At 56.5% G+C, this 8,150-nt stretch overlaps 1 long non-coding RNA gene across 2 annotated transcripts in view; it reads right to left on the bottom strand.

The window, feature by feature from the left end:
* Positions 1 to 1,195: 1,195 nt before the first annotated feature.
* The window catches only part of LOC118024220, a 14,042-nt gene continuing 7,087 nt past the window's right edge, over positions 1,196 to 8,150 (bottom strand). Inside the window, exons 2-4 of one of the 2 annotated variants that reach the window (XR_004683034.1) lie at positions 2,664 to 2,919; positions 2,316 to 2,584; positions 1,196 to 1,864 (exon numbers count right to left, since the gene is read on the bottom strand). This is a non-coding gene — a long non-coding RNA (uncharacterized LOC118024220). Of the gene's footprint in view, positions 1,865 to 2,315; positions 2,920 to 8,150 lie in introns of both variants that reach the window. The other variant, XR_004683033.1, reaches the window with a different exon arrangement.

The following is an 8,150-nucleotide window of genomic DNA, read 5'->3' as shown; positions in this document are numbered from 1 at the left end:
TCCTGCATCCCAAGATCCCGTGTGCTTTGGTCTGCCGGAAGGAACACGGCTGCCTGGCCTTGGATGCTGCCACTGCCGAGGACCCCACCTCAGTGGAGACAACAGAAAGCCATCCATGCACACACACACACACTCACACACACTGGGGCATGCAGACGTATGACACACTCATACACGCCGAAGCATGCACACGCAGGCATGCACACACAGCCACACACACACTGAAGCACAAGCACACTATGCAGACACTCACACATGCACTCACATGTGCACATGACACAAGGTGACCACTCATGGGTCAAGGCCCTGTTCTTCCCCGCCCTGCTTCAGGCCCCCCTGACTCCCAGCCCCCCGGCACACCACCCCCCTCTACTGACCCACACCCCCTGTTTTACACAGAAACTTGTCTCTAAAATGCCTGCGCTGACATCCGATTTTGAAAATCAAATCCCTTTCCTTCTGCAAAAGAAACCCTGAGCAGGGCGCCTGGGTGGCTCAGTCGGTTAAGCGACTGCCTTCGGCTCAGGTCATGATCCTGGAGTCCCGGGATCGAGTCCCGCATCGGGCTCCCTGCTCGGCGGGGAGTCTGCTTCTCCCTCTGACCCTCCCCCCTCTCATGTGCTCTCTCTCATTCTCTCTCTCTCAAATAAATAAATAAAATCTTAAAAAAAAAAAAAAAAAAAAACCCTGAGCAGATTCTAGAGTAAAGTTAAAAAGTCTTTTTGTAACCAAAGACCCGGGCAGGCCTCTCATTCGGCGGGGTGCCGGTGGAGGGCAGGGTGGCAGCATCCCCCGGCCAGGCCACAGGAGAAGTCTCAGGGCGATGGAGGGTAGTTCTGACCGTCTGAGCTGCAGGACACATAGAGGACAAGCGGTCCCCTGAGAAGTCCTTGGAGCAGGTCAGGAAGGGCAGAGGCCCCATGTCCTCCAGGCTGTTCACTATTATCATTAAAAACCAGTGTTGCCCTACTAAAGCCAGAACTACAGCTCTGGTAGGCCTGGGTTCAAATTCCACTCCGCCACTTAGTAGCTGTGTGACTTCAGGCAAGTTACTTAACCTCTCTGTGCCCCGTTGTCTTCAGTCTATGGACTGACCCTAATGTCAATACTGCCTCCTTGGGTTACCATAAAGGGTGAGTGGGAGAGCCCACATTCAGCGATCGGCGTGCTGCCCGACACAGTAAGGGGTCAATGATGAAGATATTACCATTTTTATTTACAGCTTGCTAAAGAGTGAACAGTAGGACTCTACCCACAGCAAACGGTAACTGGTAGGTGACTTGAGTCGATGCTGACTGCCAGCCCCACCCACTAAGCAGCGATTCAGCCTGCCACCAAGCAGGGCTGACACGAGGCCTCTGCTCTGGCCGGTCCACCCCCCAGCTTCTCCCTCCAAATCCTCAGGTGCCGTTGCACCCCTGCTGGGCTGGGTGCGATCCCTCCCCACCTCCACCCACGGGTCCTCACCTTCAGACATGCATTCCTCAGGACACGCACTAAAGTCGAAGGGACAAGTTTCCTTCTGGGGCTGCCCACATCCCCCTGGAAAGGACTCCCCCTCCCTGGGAAGAAGGGTTACACTTGCCAGCCCTCTAGGCCCCCTGTCTCCGTTCACTGATGAGCTCAGAGAGGGTAAGCAACTTGCCCTAAGGCACACAGCAAGGCAGTGGCAGAAGATTCTCGGGGTTCTGAGCTCCAGCCTTGGGTCTTCTCCACCACGCTAGTTTGACCAGAGGGTAAAATGGGCCATCAATCAATCTGAAAGGCCCCTCCCTCCCTCCCGAGGCCTCCTGAGAGATGCTCACGCGCTTCCTGTTGTCTTCACACTGTGGTCGCTGGCCCATCTCCTCTCCACCTCGCGACTCTGCCAGAGGAGACATGAGCCCAAGTCAGGGAGGGGGGCAGACGTTAGACAGGGTGCCGGGACAGACGCCGACCTCGCTGAGCCGCTGTGGCCCTCAGCGTGGAGGTCAGGCAGCACCAGCCCAGAGCTGGGTCCCTGGGGCAAGTGGCTTCTCCCCGCCAGCGCTGGGCGGCCTGGACCTGCCCTCACTCCCAGAGGCCTCTCAAGGGTCTGGGCAAATAGCTCCCTCCCACATGCCTGTCCTTGGCCCCCTCTCTGGTTCCAGGCCCAGCAGGGAGAGCTCAGAGGATGCAGGGCATGGGGCTGGAGGTCACAGGAGCACAAGGTCGCAGGGACAGGCACATGGGAAGCACCTTGGGTACCTGGTCCAGGCCCCTCCTTTCTTCTGATTGGACCAGTGGGGAAACAGAAGGTGCATTAGCCAGACACACCTTCAGGGACTTGATCTCACCTGAGCCCACAGCGTCAGCGGGCTGTCTGCTGAGTGTGCGTCCTGCCGTAGCACTCTGCCCTCAGGGAACGGGGCCTTGGAGGCAGGTGTCAGCCACCTTCACGGGCTCCCCGCCCTCCTTCCTCAAGGACAAGGTCGGCCTACGGCACCTGGGCAGGGACGTCCGGGAGAACACTGGAGAGCATGACAGACAGGTGGGTGGAGCCCCTTCTTGCCAGCCGAGGGGGTCAGGGAAAGGAAGGCTCAGGTTTGCGCGGAGTCAGGGCTGCCTGGAAGAGGAGGACTGAGTCAGGTTTGGAAGGAGAGGTACCAGGACTAACCTCACTCCTGGCCTTAGAGCATCTGCACCTGCTTCTTTCTGCGCGCTCGCCCAGCAGGGCAGCCAGCCGCCGGGTGGCCTCCAGGAGAGGGTGTGAGGAACCAGGACACCGAGGTGTCCGGTGCAAACCAGGCTGGCCGAGGGGTGATTTCTACACTGGATCTGAGTGTCACGGGCGAGATGAGAGGGGCGCTCTTTTCCTCTGACTCATTGTCACTGTTCCACGGTGGCCTTCTCATGGCCTTGAGCAGTTTGAGACTCCAGGCGCTGGGGCCACCTCAGAAACTGCAAGTGGGACGGACAGAAAATTGGGGAGGGGCGGCCAGGCCTGGGCACCCCCTCCCCGTCGGCCCTTGCCGGACCTGTGGGTTCCCCCATAGATCTCTGGGTCCCAGGGGCTGTCCACAGCACCTGCAGCCTCTTCGCACACATACATCACACACACTCAGGCGCACACACGCACACGCGCGCACACGCACCCGTCCTGGGCTCGCCAGGCCGCCAGCACAGGGCCTTGGCCGAGGGGAAAGGAGAGGGCAGACGCCCTGTCTGGGATTGTCTCAGCCAGGAGCCTGCCTCAGGGCAGCAAAACACGTCCCAGGCGCTGGGTGGACCTCATTCCAGTCTGGAAAGTAAAGGAAGGGACTCTGAGGAGGGCCAGAGCCCACGGAGCCCACCCAGCTCGCCACAGCCCACAGCCTGCTGTCCCAGCCAGGGAGCTCCGCAGGCCCGGCCCGGCTGCCAGGGGAGGCCGCGTTCCGTGGGCAGGGCCTCGGGGAGACCCGGACCCTCTGGCCCAGCAGCACCTCTCTCTCGGGCGGTTAACTTCTCGAAGCTGTCGACAGATCATTAGGTAAGCGTGTGGACCGTGTTCACACTTAAAGCCGACTGGCCAACCTGGGAATCCCCTTGCCCCTCCTTGATTCTCCTGCCTGCAGGTCTGTGGCGGGAGGAGGTGCCGGCCGGCCCTGGAAGGCTTCCCTGAGAAAGAGCGGGGCACAGCCGGCTGTCTACGCGAGCCCCGTGAGGAGGAGAACGCCAACAATGGCCCGGACCCTGAGCCCAGAGTCGCTCCGGCCTCCGTGGGAGCACGGAGATCCTCACCGCCTTGTACCCCCCGCCCCGGGCCTGCCTACACATGTCTGTGAGCCCAGCCCTTACAACGGAGCCCACTGCCTTCCTTCAAGATCATAGTAATGGATAAACATCATATTTAAATTGTGGTCCATCCAGACAATGGAATATTATTCAGTGCTATAAAGAAACGAGCTATCGGGGAAAAAAAAAGAAATGAGCTACCGAGCCAAGAAAAGCCACGGAGGAACCTTAAACGCACATAACTAAGGGAAGAAGTCAGTCTGAAAAAGCTGTATGATTCCAGTTGTACAATGTTCTGGAAAAGGCAGAGCTGCGGAGACAGCGACGAGATCAGCGGCTGCTGGGGGCTGGGGGGAAGGGAGGCATGGGAGGCACAGAGGGTTTTTAGGGCAGTGAAACTACTCTCTATGACACCATGGTGGCAAACGCATGTCATTATACATTTGTCCGAGCCCATGAATGCACAGCACCAAGATAACCCTAATGTAAACTGTGGACTCTTGACTAATAATAATGTATCAACACTGGTTCAATTATAACAAATGTGCCACCCTCATGTAAGAGGTTGATAATAGGAGAAACCCTGTGTGTGCGTGCGGGGGAAATGGAGGGTATGCGGGAACTCTGTATTTTCTGCTCAATCTTTCTAAAACTGCTCTAAAAAATAAAGTCTATTAATTTTTTTTAAATGACAAATTACAAGCAGCACACATTTTGTTAGGTGCCCGTATTAACTCTGCACTGTTCTGTATTCCCGGTGCGCTGGCGCCCGGGGTCCCTCCAGGGTTGGCGGCCTCCCAGAGAGAGCAGACCACTCTGCTCCCAGGGAGCCCATCTTTTGTATACAGACCGACCCAGAGCCTGCACCCCAACCATCCTCTTTGCACTCGGGGCCAATATTCCCCCGTCCTAATCACCCCAGGGCCAGGGACCAGACAACAACCTGCTCCGGGTCACACGCCGGAGGCCACTGACATGACTCCAACTCGCCAATCCCAAGCCCATTCTTTCCCGTGAAAACCACAGCACAACTTGTGGATCCTGCCTTCCCCTCTGTCCCTCTGCCCCGTGACCGTGACCGACCCTGGTGCTTCCCCGGTGGCCCTGCAGGGCAGGGCATGCCCCCTCCTCTTGGGATCTGTGAGTCACAGTCTTTCCAATGGCAGTTGACCCCTGGTCTGTTGGCCCACCATACTTGAATAACAATAAAACCTACATTTGAAAACAGTGGTGACCTGGGAGCCAGCACAGCCTGCGGCCCTGAACAATGTACCCACCCAGGACTCCAGTTGGGAAGGTGACCTTGGCTTCATTTCCAAGGCAGCACCAATAAACTCTAAACAGAAGGGAACATCTACCTGCCGAGTGGTATGAGATCCACGGTCTCTGGGGCTCCTGAGATTGGGAGCAGGGATGGAAACCAGCCCCTTCTTTCCTAGGTGAGTAAACTGAGGCCCAGAGAAGGAAGGGTTCAGCCCAGGTCTCTGGGCTAGCTGGTGGTCCACCTTGCACTTGGCTTGTGTGGGAAGCCACAGACACAGAGCGTGGTTGCGCGTCCCCGGGCCCCACCATCCAGCTGGGTGCCAACACAGCTGCCCGTTCCGTTCAAGCTCCTGGAGATCCAGGGATCCCATTCTCCTTCCTGCTCTCCGCATCCTGTCCCCGCACCCAGGGGCATGCAGCTAGCGTCCTAGCACAGACACGTAGGAGAACCTTCTATGCACACAGGCAGCTTCCTCTTCCTCACCCCGCTGAAGTTAGCAGAGGGGCCTTGGAAAGTGGCTGCCTGTTAGGGGAAACTGGTGGTCGTGAGCGGCCCAACAATGGATATAGGGATACCTCCAAAACCTAAACGAGGCTGGCCAGAGGGCTGTCACATCAAGTAGTATGGGGTGTCAGGTGGTGGCCTGCAGAGAGGGGGTCTGGGGCCCCGATGGGGTGTGTGAGGGTTGAGAGGTGGGAGGGCCCTCCTGAAGGGTAGTTGGTTAAGTTGCTCCTGGGGAAATTTCCAAGGAACACCCAGACCAGCAGCAGGAAAAATAAATTACCACGTAAATAAACAGCAAGGCTGGCAGGATCTTTTCGAGAGAAAGGAACTGGGGGAGGCGCCCAGTGATGGAAGGGGTAATGAATTCCCTGTCATTCCAAAGACTGCTGCTCCCTGGGGCGCTCTAGGCCCACACAGGACATTCAGCACCTCATGTCAAAGTCGCTGGTGCTGGGCTTGGGAGGGGCCGGCTTTCCCCCACTCCCTGTGGACACAAGCCCAGATCCCCAGCTGAGCCCCATTATCTGTGCCCCTTTAACTCAGCCCACAGTGGGGGCAGCCAGAGAGGTCGGCGTCTGTGGGACGGGGAGCAGGGGCCCAGCTCGATGGCGTGGGGACACGCGGAGGAATGCGCACTGTCTGGAATCCAGCGTCCTAGGCAGAAGGGAAGGAGGTGGCTTAGGGCCACGGCATATGAGGAGGGACCTCCGTCTTCATGCAAGGATCATACAGCATTCTACCCCTGGCTCGAATCCCACCACCACCCTCCTCCCGAGTTGTTCTCCACTGGGGGTGGATGGTTCTGTCTTCTCAAGATCCAGACAAATGTGTCTACTTCGCAGGTGCTTCAGGATCCAAGCAAGAGCTCTGCAAAATGAGGCAGCGTGAGATGTCACGGTGGCACCTAAAATACAGATCCCCAGGCCGGGCCTGGGCCAGACTGCTGAGCCAGCAGGTTTGAAAGCCACAGGAGAGACAGGGGATGTTGGATGTGGGTGTGCGAAGCCAAGACAATTCCCAGCTCACTCATCCCTGCTCTTGAACTGACCGGCTATGTGAACTTCGGGGAGCCCCTTCGCTTAGCTCTGGCTCAGGCTTTCTCGTCTAGAAAGGGGAATCAATTTTTGTCTTTGCCGGCCTGTCAGGCTGGGGGCAGCTTGGGTGGAAAACAGGGAGGTGAAAACACTTTTGGAAAGCATCCAGCCCCAGCCAAATACAAGATGCTGTTGCTATGATGTCACTTCCCCTGTGCCGTGGGGAGCACGCGACCACACCCACGGCGGCCTTGGGCCAGCCCTGCCCTCTGCGGACCCGGCTCCCAGCCTCCCCTGTCCAGGCTGCATGGCGGGGCCTCCCCAACCCTTCTTGCCGCAGTCCATCCTGGGGTCCGCCCTGCAGGTGCTGTGCATGATCAGTGATGGCAGCTAAACTTGCTCGGGTATGTCGCGTGCCTCAGTGCAATCCATTCTCTCAGCAACCCATTGTTCAGATGAAGAAACGAAGGCTCAGAAAGGCTCAGAAGGTGTCCAGAATCCGAGCAGATGAGTTTGGGAGGCTGGGTCCCAACCTTGGCATTTTCTCCGGGCTGATGTCTGTGCCAGGCTTCACAGACATTGCTCCGCACCTTCATCGTTTCTGCCGGATTTATGCCCCCCCACGCCTGTGGTAGGTAGAACAGTGAACCTGCGCACATATGTCCATGGTTGTACACACAGGCAAATGCATGTGTGTGTGCATCCATCAGACACATGCCCATGGAGGACCTAATATGTGCCAGGGCTGGAGTCAGAGCGTGGACAAAGCAGACAGCATGACCCACCTGTGTGGGGCTCACCTGCCGGGGCTTGCCAATCACTGTTTAAAGCAACACTTAATTTAAAAGAAAAGTTTATGTCACTACTACAATATGAAAATTCAGTATGATGTTCTGATCCTGTAAACATCAGTACCATTAAAAATCAAGGTCATCGGGGCGCCTGCGTGGCTCAGTCGGTTAAGCGTCTGCCTTCGGCTCAGGTCATGATCCCGGAGTCCCGGGATCGAGCCCCGCATCGGGCTCCCTGCTCGGCGGGAAGCCTGCTTCTCCCTCTCCCGCTCCCCCTGCTTGTGTTCCCTCTCTCGCTGTGTCTCTCTCTGTCAAATAAATAAATAAACTCTTAAAAAAAAAATCAAGGTCATCGAAGCCTAGCTGAGCGCTCCTACCGGCTGAAGGTTTGCATCCTGAAGCGTGCTCCCGTTTGATTAAAAAGAGAGATGTCCAGTCTTCAAAAATTTAACCATAGAATTACTATATAACCCAGGAATTCCACTCTTAGGTATGTGCCCAAGAGAATTAAAAATTGATTTCCAAACAATTACTGTGCCCTGTGTTCACAGCAGCTCTGTTCACGTAGCCAAAAGGTGGAAACAGCCCAATCGTCCATCGACAGAAGAAAGAATAAGCAAAATGTGGTCCGTCTGCACAATGGGATATTTTCAGCCCTAAAAAGGAATGAAGCGCTGACATACACCACAGCGTGGATGAACCTTGAAAACATTATTCTAGGTAAAAGCTCAAAGATAATGTAATTGCATTTCTATGAAATATCGTGAATAAGTAACTCCGTAGAGACAAAGCAAACTAGGGACAATGGGGGGGTGGCGGGGGGGC

Source organism: Mirounga leonina, unplaced genomic scaffold (genome assembly GCF_011800145.1).
Source record: "Mirounga leonina isolate KUSES-001 unplaced genomic scaffold, KU_Mleo_1.0 Mir_197, whole genome shotgun sequence".
Lineage (NCBI taxonomy): Eukaryota > Metazoa > Chordata > Mammalia > Carnivora > Phocidae > Mirounga > Mirounga leonina.
This window is presented reverse-complemented; position numbering and strand designations above follow the sequence as displayed.